General features: G+C 42.1%; 1 long non-coding RNA gene across 1 annotated transcript in view; it reads right to left on the reverse strand.

Annotated features, from left to right (window-relative positions):
- Window positions 1-7,784: 7,784 nt before the first annotated feature.
- The window catches only part of LOC125105163 (uncharacterized), a 79,131-nt gene continuing 73,956 nt past the window's right edge, over window positions 7,785-12,959 (reverse strand). Inside the window, exon 4 of the long non-coding RNA XR_007128822.1 lies at window positions 7,785-7,940. This is a non-coding gene — a long non-coding RNA (uncharacterized LOC125105163). The remainder of the gene's footprint in view (window positions 7,941-12,959) is intronic.

A 12,959-nucleotide genomic window follows, 5' to 3' on the forward strand; every position in this document is an offset into this window, starting at 1 on the left:
ACACCAACTATCAATGACTAAGTTTTCAGATAAAATAAAAGGAGAAAGTCAGAAAAGTTATAGAACAGGGTAGCAAATATCATATCCTGTATGAATCCTGATTTCTACATTCCAGGAAAGTCTTTCATCGAAAGAGCAAAAATCCTTTTCGTTTTACCCAGGTAATGATTTATCCTTCCATATTTCTCTATAGTTCAAACCTAAGAATAATGCTCAACCAGAATAACCACATTTTCCTAGAGTCCCAGGTAGTATGCATCCCTGTAATTCTGCAAAGCTTTTGAATTTCTATTTTTCCTTTAATTGGTTTATCATACATATGTCTTATTAAAAGCCATCTCAAAGACTTTTTTCAAGAGATAGGTTTGCTGTTATTGTTGTTTTTGTTTTGGGGAGGGAGAGTGCAGCCCAAAGGGATTGAAGTTAATCAGGTCAAGCTATACAAATTTTTTGTGATCTAACTTTTTACAAAACAGCATAATAGAATGACTGGAAATAGATTGATAGAATGCGACTTTCCTACTACATCAATTAGGCATTTAACCTGGTTTGACAGGATTTGAATGGTAATTACATGCAGGTTGAGTTCTCTGGCAAGAGTTTGGACTACAGACATTGTGACTGTGTTAGTAACTGGGGGAAATTCCATAAGCTGTTGTCACTGGGCATGCATATATCAAGGATGATATTTAATGATGAAAATTTAGAAATTCAACTCATTTTCTTACTGTCCTGAGGTCTCCTGACCTCTTAAGGGAGAGCCATGATTTTCCTTCAGGGAAATTCAACTAAATGAATGCTTAATTGAAAACTCAGAGTATGGTCTCCTCACCAGCCATGCCAACTCTGATTGATTTGTAGTGATTGTGGGCACTGTGTTTAAAAGAATTCTGAGGGGTGCCTGGGTGTCTCAGTGGATTAAAGCCTCTGCCTTCAGCTCAGGTCATGATCCCGGGGTCCTGCGATCGAGCAAATATATTGAAAATATATTTACAATGGTCTGACTTATAGAAAAGTTTTGATAGAACAATTGAAGATTTTCTGATTTTAATTAACAAACATCTCCATGGAGTCACTTGGAAGAGTTAACTGCCCTTTATGCCCTGCAGAAATTGATGCGCTTGGGGCACCTGTGTGGCTCAGTGGGTTAAAGCCTCTGCCTTCAGCTCAGGTCATGATCCCAGAGTCCTGGGATCATGCCCTGCATCAGGCTTTCTGCTCCCCAGGGAGCTGCTTCCTCCTCTCTCTCTCTCTCTCTCTCTCTCTCTCTCTGCCTGCCTCTCTGCCTACTTGTGATCTCTGTCTGTCAAATAAATAAATAAAATCTTAAAAAAAAAAAAGAAATTGATGCGCTGGATGACTTGTTTAATACCAATCATTTGAACTTTAGGAATATATTAGCTGCAGACAGCTGTTTGGAGTAGAGTGTAAGATAGACTTGCTCTCTCACTGCTAATTAGACACCAGGAGAAGCTACATATTGAGCCTTCTCTTGGTTCACGGATTGTGTAATCAAAACAGAACAGGAAGGACATCTGTCCACCTATTTGCAGAGCCTGAAGAATGGCATCTTGTTCATCTAACAGTTATTAATGGTAGTTAATAACTTAGTATGTGCCAGCCTGATTGGGTTTTTACAATGTAACCCCACATTTAAAAATATTATCACATTTAATCCTCATGTCAACCATTTTCCAGATGAGAAAACAGAAGCTCCAAGAGGTTAAATAATTTTCCCAAGGTCACAGAAACAGTGAGGGGCACAGCTGGGACTTAAATCCAGGCTGTCAGCCCCCATGCCTTACACTCCACACGCCCATAGGAGTACAACTGCTTGCCACATTGATTTACACAGGTTCGGTTGAAGGACAAGGGCAAGGACACAACCTGATTTCATAACATTTGAGTCAGACTTTGGATGTTCAAAAGACACTTTCTCTCCACTGTGATTCTAGAAATGCTATCTGCGTGCAGCACTAGTCCACAGGCTTTTGCTGGCCTTACCCGGCAAGGCCACCCCCAGGACATCTATGGGATATGTTACCAAAATACTCCATGTGCATCACACCATTGTCAGTCATAGCTTGTTTTAAACATGCCAAAGGAATTGGTTATTTATAGGAATCTGTTGGCAAATGTTCATCTTGAGAAATGAAAAGTCTTCTGGTAATGAAAATAATCGTTCTATGTTCTGTTTTACAAGTCTGACTTAAAAAAACAAAAACAAAAACAAAACAAAAACAAAAAACAAACAAACAAAAAAACCAAACAAACCAAAAAACTGGATTCCCCACCCCGAATGGCAGGTAGGAGGTGTTTGGTTTGAGTAGGAAGAATTTAACCCACAGCAGCCATCAAGAGCCAAAGCCAGAAGCCCATTTGCTTTTTTATCCTCCTTCTTCTTAAATCTAAGGGGCAAGAGGGGATTTAGACCACGGTTGCACTAGACATGAATTTCCCTGCCTCCGTGTTTAGTTGCTGCCCCCATGCCAGGCGACAGGTGCCTTGCCCAGTGAGACTCCCCACCATGGACTGCAGACTGGTGAGCATACAGAACAAGCCACCAGCGTCTGGGAGGCCAGCATCATTCAGTTTTTGGTCAAGATCAAGGAAATGAGAGAAAAACGTTAATCAGTAGTTCTCACACTGAAGGCCAAAGAGATCCTTTATACTCTTCCGCGTATTCATCCCAGGATGAAGTATCAAAGAGTTCAACAGCACTTTCTCATCCAGCCCTCATCTTCGGAATCTTAATGGGCTTCTACTTACTAATGTGAGTTTGCTGGGATTTGCCTCTGTGTACTTAACTGATTTACAGAGCCATTTTAAATGGTGAAAACTGGGGCGCCTGGGTGGCTCAGTGGTTTAAGCCGCTGCCTTTGGCTCAGGTCATGATCTCGGGGTCCTGGAATCGAGTCCCGCATCGGGCTCTCTGCTCAGCAGGGAGCCTGCTTTGCTTCCCTTCCTCTCTCTCTGCCTGCCTCTCTGCCTACTTGTGATCTCTCTCTGTCAAATAAATAAATAAAATCTTAAAAAAATAAATAAATAAATGGTGAAAACTCTGGGACCATGAATAGGGAAAGGGGAGGGAAGACACAAAACCCACTAAAGCCTGTGCCCCCAGAATAATTGCTCCCCTGCCCCAGCGTCTCTATGTATCTTCATTCACTGTTATGTAAATGATGTTTTAGAAAGCTGGGAAATTCCCCATAACCCCTGAGCTATATATAAACCAATGCTTCCCAAACTTTCAATTGAAGAACAGCAGAAGGCCTGAGCCACACACTGCATCCTCTTGATGTCTGAGGGTCGTGGAAGGAGGCTGCTGGAATACACTGTGTCCTCAAGATCTTCTGTTTTCGATTAAAAAAAAAAAAAAATCACATAGATTTTACACCCCTATTTTGGGCCTAGGCGCGTGAGTGACCCCAGCCTGCAGGCATGGGTGCAGGTCACCGGTCCACCTACTGGGCCATCCGATGATCAGCTCTGGCTCATCTAGTTTGGGCTTTGAAGTCACTTGTGTGACCCAACCGAGGACACCTTACTTCTTACTTAGAGCAGTGTAAGTCACCAGACCGCGCTCAGTTAGATTTTAGATCCTTTCTCAAATACAAAAGGATACACTGAAGCCAGGTTAAATGTTACTCATTGCTGGGAGGGCAAAGGAGATACCAAAGGGAAGATGTAACTTTAGCCGAGGAGGAGGATTGGTAGATACATAAAGGTCTTAAATGAGGGTTCAAAGCCGGGGAATACTGTATACAATGACCATATTCTGAATCACAAATATAGAACGACTTTTTTTTTTTTTTAACAAGGGGGTTTATGGAGAGAGCAAGTACAAAAATATTTGACCTCTTTTCTGTGATCATATTTGTGGTGAGAGTATGGATATTGTTATCCCGAGTCTGTTGCGTATAATGGGGGATGAAGCCACAGCACCCATAAATACGTGCCGTTTTTTTCATTTTTTCTGCATTTTTTCCACCTTCTGGGAGCATAGTGGACTGACACTCCCCCCCACCCCCCACGTTCTGCTGTCTGGATCCCCTGCTGTGCTCGCACAGCAGCTGGAGGCCACGCCCCCAGGGCTGCTCCCAGCCAATGAATGAGCACAACGGAGGCCATTGGTCCCTGCACCTTACCCCTGGTCCTACCTCTACATCTGACATTTTTGGCTCCAGGGCTCTCCAGCCACGTGGCTGAAACTCTCTTAAGAATGTGCTGCAGTCTGAGGCGCTTTCTACCCATCCTCTCTCCTTCCCCACTCCCTCTCATAGGTGTTAGACTTGCACTCTAGCCTGCAGACCACCCCTGACTCTCTTGCTTCTCCCCTTTCCTCTTTCCCGTTTTCCCCTCCCAAATCGCTTTCATGTCTAATTCCAGGTTGTTTGCCTCCTGAAAGACCTGAGCTAACCGAAAAACAAATGGGCAATTATGAGATAATCAGTTACCTCTTATCCATGGTTTCTATTTTCCATGATTTTGATGACCTGCAGTCAACTTTAGTCTGGAGGCCAAAGATCCTCCTTCTGACATAATGTCAGAAGGTCAGTGGCAGCCGATGGGAGCCACAGTGCCTGCCATTCACCCCACTTCATCTCAACGTGTAGGCATTTTATTATCTCACATCATTACACAAAGAAAGGTAAATACAGTATAATGTTTTGAGAGTTGACCCTCACATAACTTTTATTACAGTATATCATTATACTTGTTCTATTTTATTATTACTGCTAGTCTCTCTTACCGTGCCTAATTTACAAATTAAAATTTATTAAAATTTATCACTGGTATGTATGCATAGGAAAAATCATGGTTTATACATAGGATTTGGCACTGAGTTTTCAGGTATCTATTGGGGGTTTTGGAACTCAGACAGATAAGGGGATACCACTGTATCCTAATTGCTAGGATTCTCTGTGTGGACGAAAAGAAATATGATACAGAGTAGATTACAAAAAACAAACAAACAAACAAACAAAAACCCTCAAATCCTGCATGTGAAATGGAAGTATCTGTATTAGTGTGTGAGGTATTCTATCTTTGGTTACCAGCCATTCTCCAGGATGGTCCCTAATGATTATGTCCTGTAGATGTTCATGCCCTTGCGTTGTCCCCTCTCCTCCCTTATGTAACCAGTGCTATAGCTTGGGAATGATGGAGTGTGATTTTTCCAAGGCTATAGCATAAAAGACAGTGGTTTCTGCCTTTTTCGCTTGGATCACTTGCTCTGGGGAAGGCTAGCTGGCATGGCTCGTGGTCATTCAAAGTCTTCAGAGAGGCCCTGGTGAGGAGGAACTGGAGCCCCCTGCCAAAATCCAGCACCAACTTGCTGGGTACAGAGTGAGCTACCTGGGAAGTGGATCTTCCACCCCTGCCGAGCCTTCAGATGACTGCAGTCCTGGCCAACATCTTGACTACACCCTTATGGGAGACCCTAAGTCACAACCACCGGGTAAGCTCACCTCAGATGCCTGATCCACAGAAACTGAGATAACACATGTTTCTTGTTTTAAGCAACTATGTTTTGGGGTAGTTTGTTCCACAGTATGGAATAACTAACACACACCCATACACACGCATGCACACACATTTTATAACTTCTAGATCCAGCTGTCAATTTGCAGGAAATACAGAGGACAGAAGAGTATGTTGAACTACATCATGTAGCCAATCAGCAAGTTCATGGATGCAAACTCAGATTTGTGTATTCAATCAGCAAAGTCCAAACTGTGAGAAAATTTACAGGTCACATAGCCTGGGTTCTTTAAGAGATACATTGTAAGGAAAAGGAAGGACTATAAAGGAAATCTTCACATTGTAAGAGTCCTAAAAGATGCATTAAATCTTAAAAATGGTTACGACTAAACTACAGTGTTTAGAGATGTATACTTTGGTGATAAAAAGTAAAGAAACACAAGTAAGTGATTACTGTAAAACAATAGTTCTTAAACTTTAAACACACGTCAGAATCACCCAAAGGATTTCTCAAAATACTGATTACTAGGCCCCACCCCCAGATTTTCTGATTTAGCACATCTGTGATCAGGACCAAGGATTTGTGTTACTATCAGGTTCTCAGGTGGGGATGAATCCTCTGGTCCAGAGGACCACTGCCATAAAAGTCAGGAGCTTGGGATGCGAAGAATGAGAAAGAAGGGGGATGCCTATAATTAGGCCAGGTGGCTGGCCAAGTTTTATTTTGTTGCTATTGGTTGGAAGAATGTTAGCCTTATCATAATTCATTAAGCTATGCATTTGTTGAATGTGGGTTTTTAAATCTGTTTTATTTTACAATAATGAGGTTACAAGTGAAAATTCTGCACAATTAAAGAAATAGTAGACTTTTGACTTTCACAGTCCAGTTGAGTGTTTTCCTTATACTCCCAAGGCAGAAAGTAGGTGTGGCATATCTGTTACATATGCTGCTACTTCTAGACTCATTATTTTAGTCTCTCAAGTACCCTATGCAGACATTTGATAAGTTATTTGTATCTAGATCCTTCCCATTCATCCTTACTGGTAATATGTCTAAAGCACCAATGAAAATAGAGCCCTGTGCTCTGTATAAAATGTTAGAGTTAGAACAAAACAAAACATGGATTCAATCTCAAGATGATTTGGGTTCACTGGGGAGAAGAATATTTTTTAAAAATTATTTTTATTTACTTGTCAGAGAGAGAGAGGGAGAGAGAGTACGAACAGGGGGAGCAGCAGGCAGAGGAAAAGCAGGTTCCTCACTGAGCAGGGAGCCTGATGTGGGACTCAATCCCAGGACCCTGGGATCATGACCTAAGCCAAAGGCAAACGATTAACCGATTGAGCCACCCAAGCGCCCCAAGAAGCAGACTTTTTTAAAGCAACAAATAAAGCTACATAAACTCAGAAACATTAACTGTACTTTTAGTTGCTCTCTCCAATACATTTGATTTTCTTAAAAAAAATTTAGAAGGATATACATTTAGAAGTCATATTTATAACTCAAGTCCAAAAATCTTAAAATATTTATGACAAAATTAAGTCCTAGCAAAATTTGCATGGTGATACCTTTATAGTACTGGCTTTTTTTTTCCATCATGCTTCCTACTTGCCACCATCAAATATTTATTCAGTATACTGATTGTTATTAAATTAAAATAGATTACCTGGGCATATTGCCCTTTGGCCAGAGGAAGAGCATAGTATTAAGTGATCGGCTTCCTACCTCTTGCTACTTCAGTGTCCATGAGACGGCCATGGTATTCAGACTTTTCTCTTTCCTGCCCATGAATCTGGTATTAAATGGACAGTGCAGCCATTGTGAAATTGTGTAAGCTCCTCTAGACTCTCATACTTCTGAGGAATGACCAGAATTAGTAATTCGGTGTTGAGAAAGAGTAGCAGCTGTACAGTTACCTGTAGGATAAGTAGATCTTAAGGACCTCCTTTATGGTTTTTATCTGGTTTTGGTTGGGGAGGGTTTGGGGGGGGGCTGACTCACACTGTTGAAAATCAAATGAGAGCCCTTATACCTCGAAAGGCTCCCAGATGTACCACAAAACATCATGAGATTTCCAGGCCACTTGTCAACATGCGTGGATCTCCCATTGGGTCCAAGGACCAAACAGAGAATACTTGGCCTCATTATACTGTGTGATGCTGAGGGTTGGGAATAGAAATATATAAACAAACGGTACCTCCTTCAAAGTGCTTCCATCCCAGTGAAGAACAAAATAGACAAAAATATTTTTATTGCAATAAGATAATGTTTTAATTGAGCTATGTACAGATAAAAAACCTTTTGGTAAACAACACAATTATTTTTGTATGCTTTTACCTTTTTGGAAACAGAATGCCTTAGAGCTCTTTATAAACCATATTATCCAGATGGAAAAACAGGGAGAAAAGAGAGATCCTGAGCTTGCCAAATATGACTCAGCAAGTCAGTGACATACCTGGAAATAGAAAGGAGAAATGAAACAAGTTTTCAGCAATCTACCTCAAAACAAGCAATCTATTAGCTCGGCACAGCAGTCAGGGGAGAGGCAGCTCTGACACCATAGGAGGAGGAAGCCCGTGAGTCAGCTCAATGTGGAGACCAGGTTTGAAGAAAGTCCTTTTAAGTGGAAGAGTGCACAACTCTGACTCCCAGCCTTAGTCACTTCCTCCCTGGTGGCTGCAGAGACCCGACCAAGCTTTATGCAGATGTCCATCCTGCCACTGTGTTTTCTTTGATCTATGACACAGATCCTGTCACTTCTGACTTAGAACAGCTCTGGCTTCCCACAGGTAGACCAGCTGGCTGGAGGGTGAACTCTGTCCTACAGACTTTCAGAGGAAACTTGTCTTGCTGGCTTGAAAAGCCCCAAGAGCATTCTGGAGAGAAACTCTCTGTTTCAAATAATGTGTTTCTGTCCCCAGCACCCAGCCTGGGGCCTGGTTTATGTGTGGGTGCTTAATAAAGATGTGTTGTGAAATTGAGTCAATTCTTCATGACATATAAGGTCAGAAAATTATGTCATCATAATTATTAGAATGTGTTAGAGTTGTGTGCTTTGCATTCTCTACTAAATTGTGGTTGCCTAAAAGACAAAAATGACATTTGCTCATTTCTGTATCCTTGAATGTATGACCTAAAGCACAGTAGATGCATAACAAATTAATGAATGAGTGAATGTTGAATTGTGGAGAGTCTCTAAGATGTTAGCTCTTTGACATAGAAATAAAGGGGTGGGGGTAGCTGGATAGAGAAAGGATCCAGATGAAATTGTTAGGGACATTTTTATTAGACTACTGCTTATTTTTAAAAATCTAAGCAATAACTGGAAGGCTAAAGAATAAAGTAATCACTTCACCCAAAATGCCTGAATCTAAAAGTAACTGTGATTAAAATTTGGTTGATGTGGGGCGCCTGGGTGGCTCAGTGGGTTAAGCCGCTGCCTTCGGCTCAGGTCATGATCTCGGAGTCCTGGGATCGAGCCCCGCATCGGGCTCTCTGCTCAGCAGGGAGCCTGCTTCCTCCTCTCTCTCTGCCTGCTTGTGACCTCTCTGTCAAATAAATAAATAAAATCTTTAAAAAAAAATTTGGTTGATGTGAATACATAAGTTAACAGATAATATTTTTAAATATTAAACTGGTCTATTCTAATTTCCTTCTGAATTGTCTTCCCGACAGCCTTCCATGAGTAGGGTTGAGCTGTTGAGTTATGAGGCATATTGTTCTCAGCAAAAACCAGGTACTGCCTTCAAGAGGGAGTGTTATTCACAGCTGACTTCCTTTACCTTTTGATATCAAACAAGAAAATATTCATGAAAACCAGACATCAAGAAAGAAAAGGATTTGGGGGGTGCCTGGGTGGCTCAGTAGTTTAAGTGTCCAGACTCTGATTTTGGCTCAAGTCATGATCTCAAGGTTATGAGACCAAGCCCTGCATCAGGCTCTGCACTTTGCAGGGGTCTGCTTGAGATTCTCTCCCTCTACCCTTCCTCCCACATGCTTTCTCTCTCTCTCTCTCTCAAAAATAAATAAGTATATTTTTTTTTAAAAGAAAGGAAGGAAGGAAGAAAGGAAGGAAAGTATTTTTAAGCTGTGTTCTCTCCCCCTTTAACATCAGTACTAGATCATAGAGCTCTTTTCTTGGCATACAGGGGACTTCTTTCCTGCATGTAATGGTCATGCCCTGAGTCTACCCTAGAAAGAACACATCAGAAGACAGATGCGCTGCATATGACATGGAAACCCCAAAACTTGCCCAATTCTGGCTCCTGGAATTATAGGAGGAATCCTATAGTCAGACAGGATCCAGAAGGTCAGACACAGGTTTTGGTTCTCAGCCTGCCTCAGAACCAGACTTGTGTGCACAGAGGGAGACTTAGAACATCCAGATAGCTGAGGGGAGGCCAAGAACTTGAGGGCATCCCCACCCCAACATACAAGGAGGTTGTCAGTCTCTAGAGTAGCCCTGCATGCTGCCTCCAATGGGGCACATGGCAATAGTGCAGCAGCATTGGTGTGTCCCAGGTAGATGGTTAAACCTGAGCCAGTGTTCCTCATCCCCCATGGCTTTGTGTGGTCTACAATGAGCCCAGAAGTCCCTGCATGTCTGAGGATAGGAAACGTAGAGAGGGTGATAGGATCCATAGATGGGCAGAAGACCAGATCATGAGTGCTGGTGCTGTGTGCTTCAGAAGCCACTGGTCAGGAAAGAGTTTACAATAGCCAGTTCAAAGCAAAGATCAGTGTGACTGGGCAGGGTGGGGTTGAGTATGGATTTGAGAACTTTGTCTCCCTTCCCCGCTGATGCCACTGTAAGTTCATATAATCCATCTTACCCATTAAGACAGACTCAACTGAAAGGGGGACCCTCCTACTGTTGGTGGGAATGCAAGCTGGTGCAGCCACTCTGAAAAACAGCATGGAGGTTCCTCAAAAAGTTGAAAATAGAGCTACCCTACGACCCTACAATCTCACTACTGGGTATTTACCCTAAAGATACAAATGTAGTGATCTGAAAGGGCACGTGCACCCGAATGTTTATAGCAGCAATGTCTACAATAGCCAAACTATGGAAAGAACCTAGATGCCCATCAACAGATGAATGGATAAAGATGATGTGGGGTATATATATATATATATATACACACACACACACACAAACACAATGGAACACTATGCAGCCATCAAAAGAAATGAAATCTTGGGGCACCTGGGTGGCTCAGTTGGCTAACGCCTCTGCCTTTGCTCAGGTCATGATCCCAGGGTCCTGAGATCAAGCCAGGCATCAGGCTCTCTGCTCAGCAGGGAGCCTGCTTCCTCCTCCCTCTCTCTCTGCCTGCCTGTCTGCCTACTTATGATCTCTGTCTATCAAATAAGTAAATAATCTTTAAGAAAAAAAAAAGAAATGAAATCTTGCCATTTGCAACGATGTGGATGGAACTAGAGAGTATTGTGCTGAGTGAAATAAGTCAATCAGATGAAGACAATTATCATATGATCTCCCTGATATGAGGAAGTGGAGATGCAACGTGGGGGATTTGGGGGGTAGGAAAAGAATAAATGAAACAAGATGGGATCGGGAGGGGGACAAACTATAAGAGACTCTTAATCTCACAAAACAAACTGAGGGTTGCCTGGGGAAGGGGGGAAAGGGAGAGGGTGGTTGGGTTATGGACACTGGGGAGGGTACGTGCTGTGAAGTGTGTAAGCCTGATGATTCACAGGCCTGTGCCCCTGGGGCAAATAACACATTATATGTTTAAAAAAAAAAAAAAAAGACAGACTCTACCTTGGAGAGGACCAGGGACGAGAGGAAATCTGAGAGACAGAATTGATCTCAATGAACTCCTTGATCCACTCAACCAAGTTTACCAGATTGGAGTGAAATTTAAATCTTTCCTCATATGGCACCCGCCACAATAATCATTACCACATAACTGAAGGAGTTTATAACCAGTATCAGAGCAATTTTTTTTAAAGGTGGTGTCTTTTCTTTGTAAATATGTATATTTTTCTTTGTAAATATGTATAATAAATTTGTAGCTCAGTTATGTAGATACACAAAAAAAATAGAGATGAATTTAAAGGATCCCCATCACCATGTGACTATATTGTATGTACCCATTAGGATTCAGTTGCATGTAACAGAAACATGTTCATAGTTCAAGCAGAAGGTAAATGGGTGCACATACAATTATGGAGGAGTCTGGGGAGCAGGCTTCAGGCTTGAGCTTCTGGGACAATTTTCAGGACACTTCAGAACTGGTGTATCAGTCAGTGTCTACTTCTGCTACAATCATTAGGCTGGAGAACCAGGAAGGGAATGTCTCAGATTCAGGCTCCAGAGTCATGCTACCTATGGTGGGCTGGAAGATGGCCCTCAAAAGCTACCCAGGCCCCAATCCCTGAAACCTGTGAACATCACCTTCTGTGGGGACATGGCCTCTGCAGATGTGATTGATGATCTTGAAATAGGATTATCCTGGATGATCAGGGTGAGCCCTAAGGGCATTCACATGGATCTTTATATGAGCAAGGCAGAGGGAGAGGCACACTGACAGAAAAGAAGGCATGGATGACATTATAGGTGAATGTGCCACAGGCTGGGTCTCTCTGCCAGAGCAGAACACACTTGAGTTCCATGCAGCAACCTGAGAAGGGGCCCAGACAGGTTTGAAAACAATTCTGCCATTCCCACTATCTTCTCCTTTCTGAGATGAGTATTCCCAGATCATTTCTACACCTTTGGCAATCTTGATTGGATTTCTTTATCACCATCCATCTTCAAATGTGATTCCCAGCGCAGAACATGGAGACAAGACAATGAGTTCTACAGGTTGTGGCATGCCCGGCCCTTCCTTTGTTTTGGACACTCTAGTCTATGAATATGGCTCGTGTTCATGTTAACATTTTTGGCAGGTATATTTCACCATTTACTGGTGATGAATTTGTCTTTAATTAAAACCTCTAAGTTTTTTTCAGTGCCTGGGTGGCTCAGTCAGTTGGGCATCCAATTCTTTATTTCGGCTCAGGTCATGATCTTAGGGTCATGTGCCCCATATTGGGCTCCAAGCTCAATGGGGAATCTACTTGAGATTTTCTCTTTCTGCCCTTCCCTCTGTCTCTGTCCCTTCCCCCACCTGTGTGCATGCATGCTAAGTAAATAAATCTTTAAAAAAAACCTGCAAGATTTTTTTCATATTCACTGCTATTAAGCTCTCTCTCTCCCATCTTGTATTTATGTAGCTTCTTTTTTACAGTTGTGTTTTGCTTGTTTGTTTTTTAGACCTTTGGCTATTCATTGTTTACATTAATTATTTTAAATCTAGTCTATCATTTTGAACTGTTGATCTTTTTGGGTAATAATTTTATTTTCCGATTCATTAGCTCTCCCTGAATGTCATGAGTGTCACCAATGTTCTCATCGGGTTAATTGCAGTTTCTGGAGTCCCTTAGGCAGAGGTTTAAGTCCTCGATT

The sequence above is a fragment of the Lutra lutra genome, chromosome 7, assembly GCF_902655055.1.
Source record: "Lutra lutra chromosome 7, mLutLut1.2, whole genome shotgun sequence".
NCBI classification, from domain to species: Eukaryota; Metazoa; Chordata; class Mammalia; order Carnivora; family Mustelidae; genus Lutra; species Lutra lutra.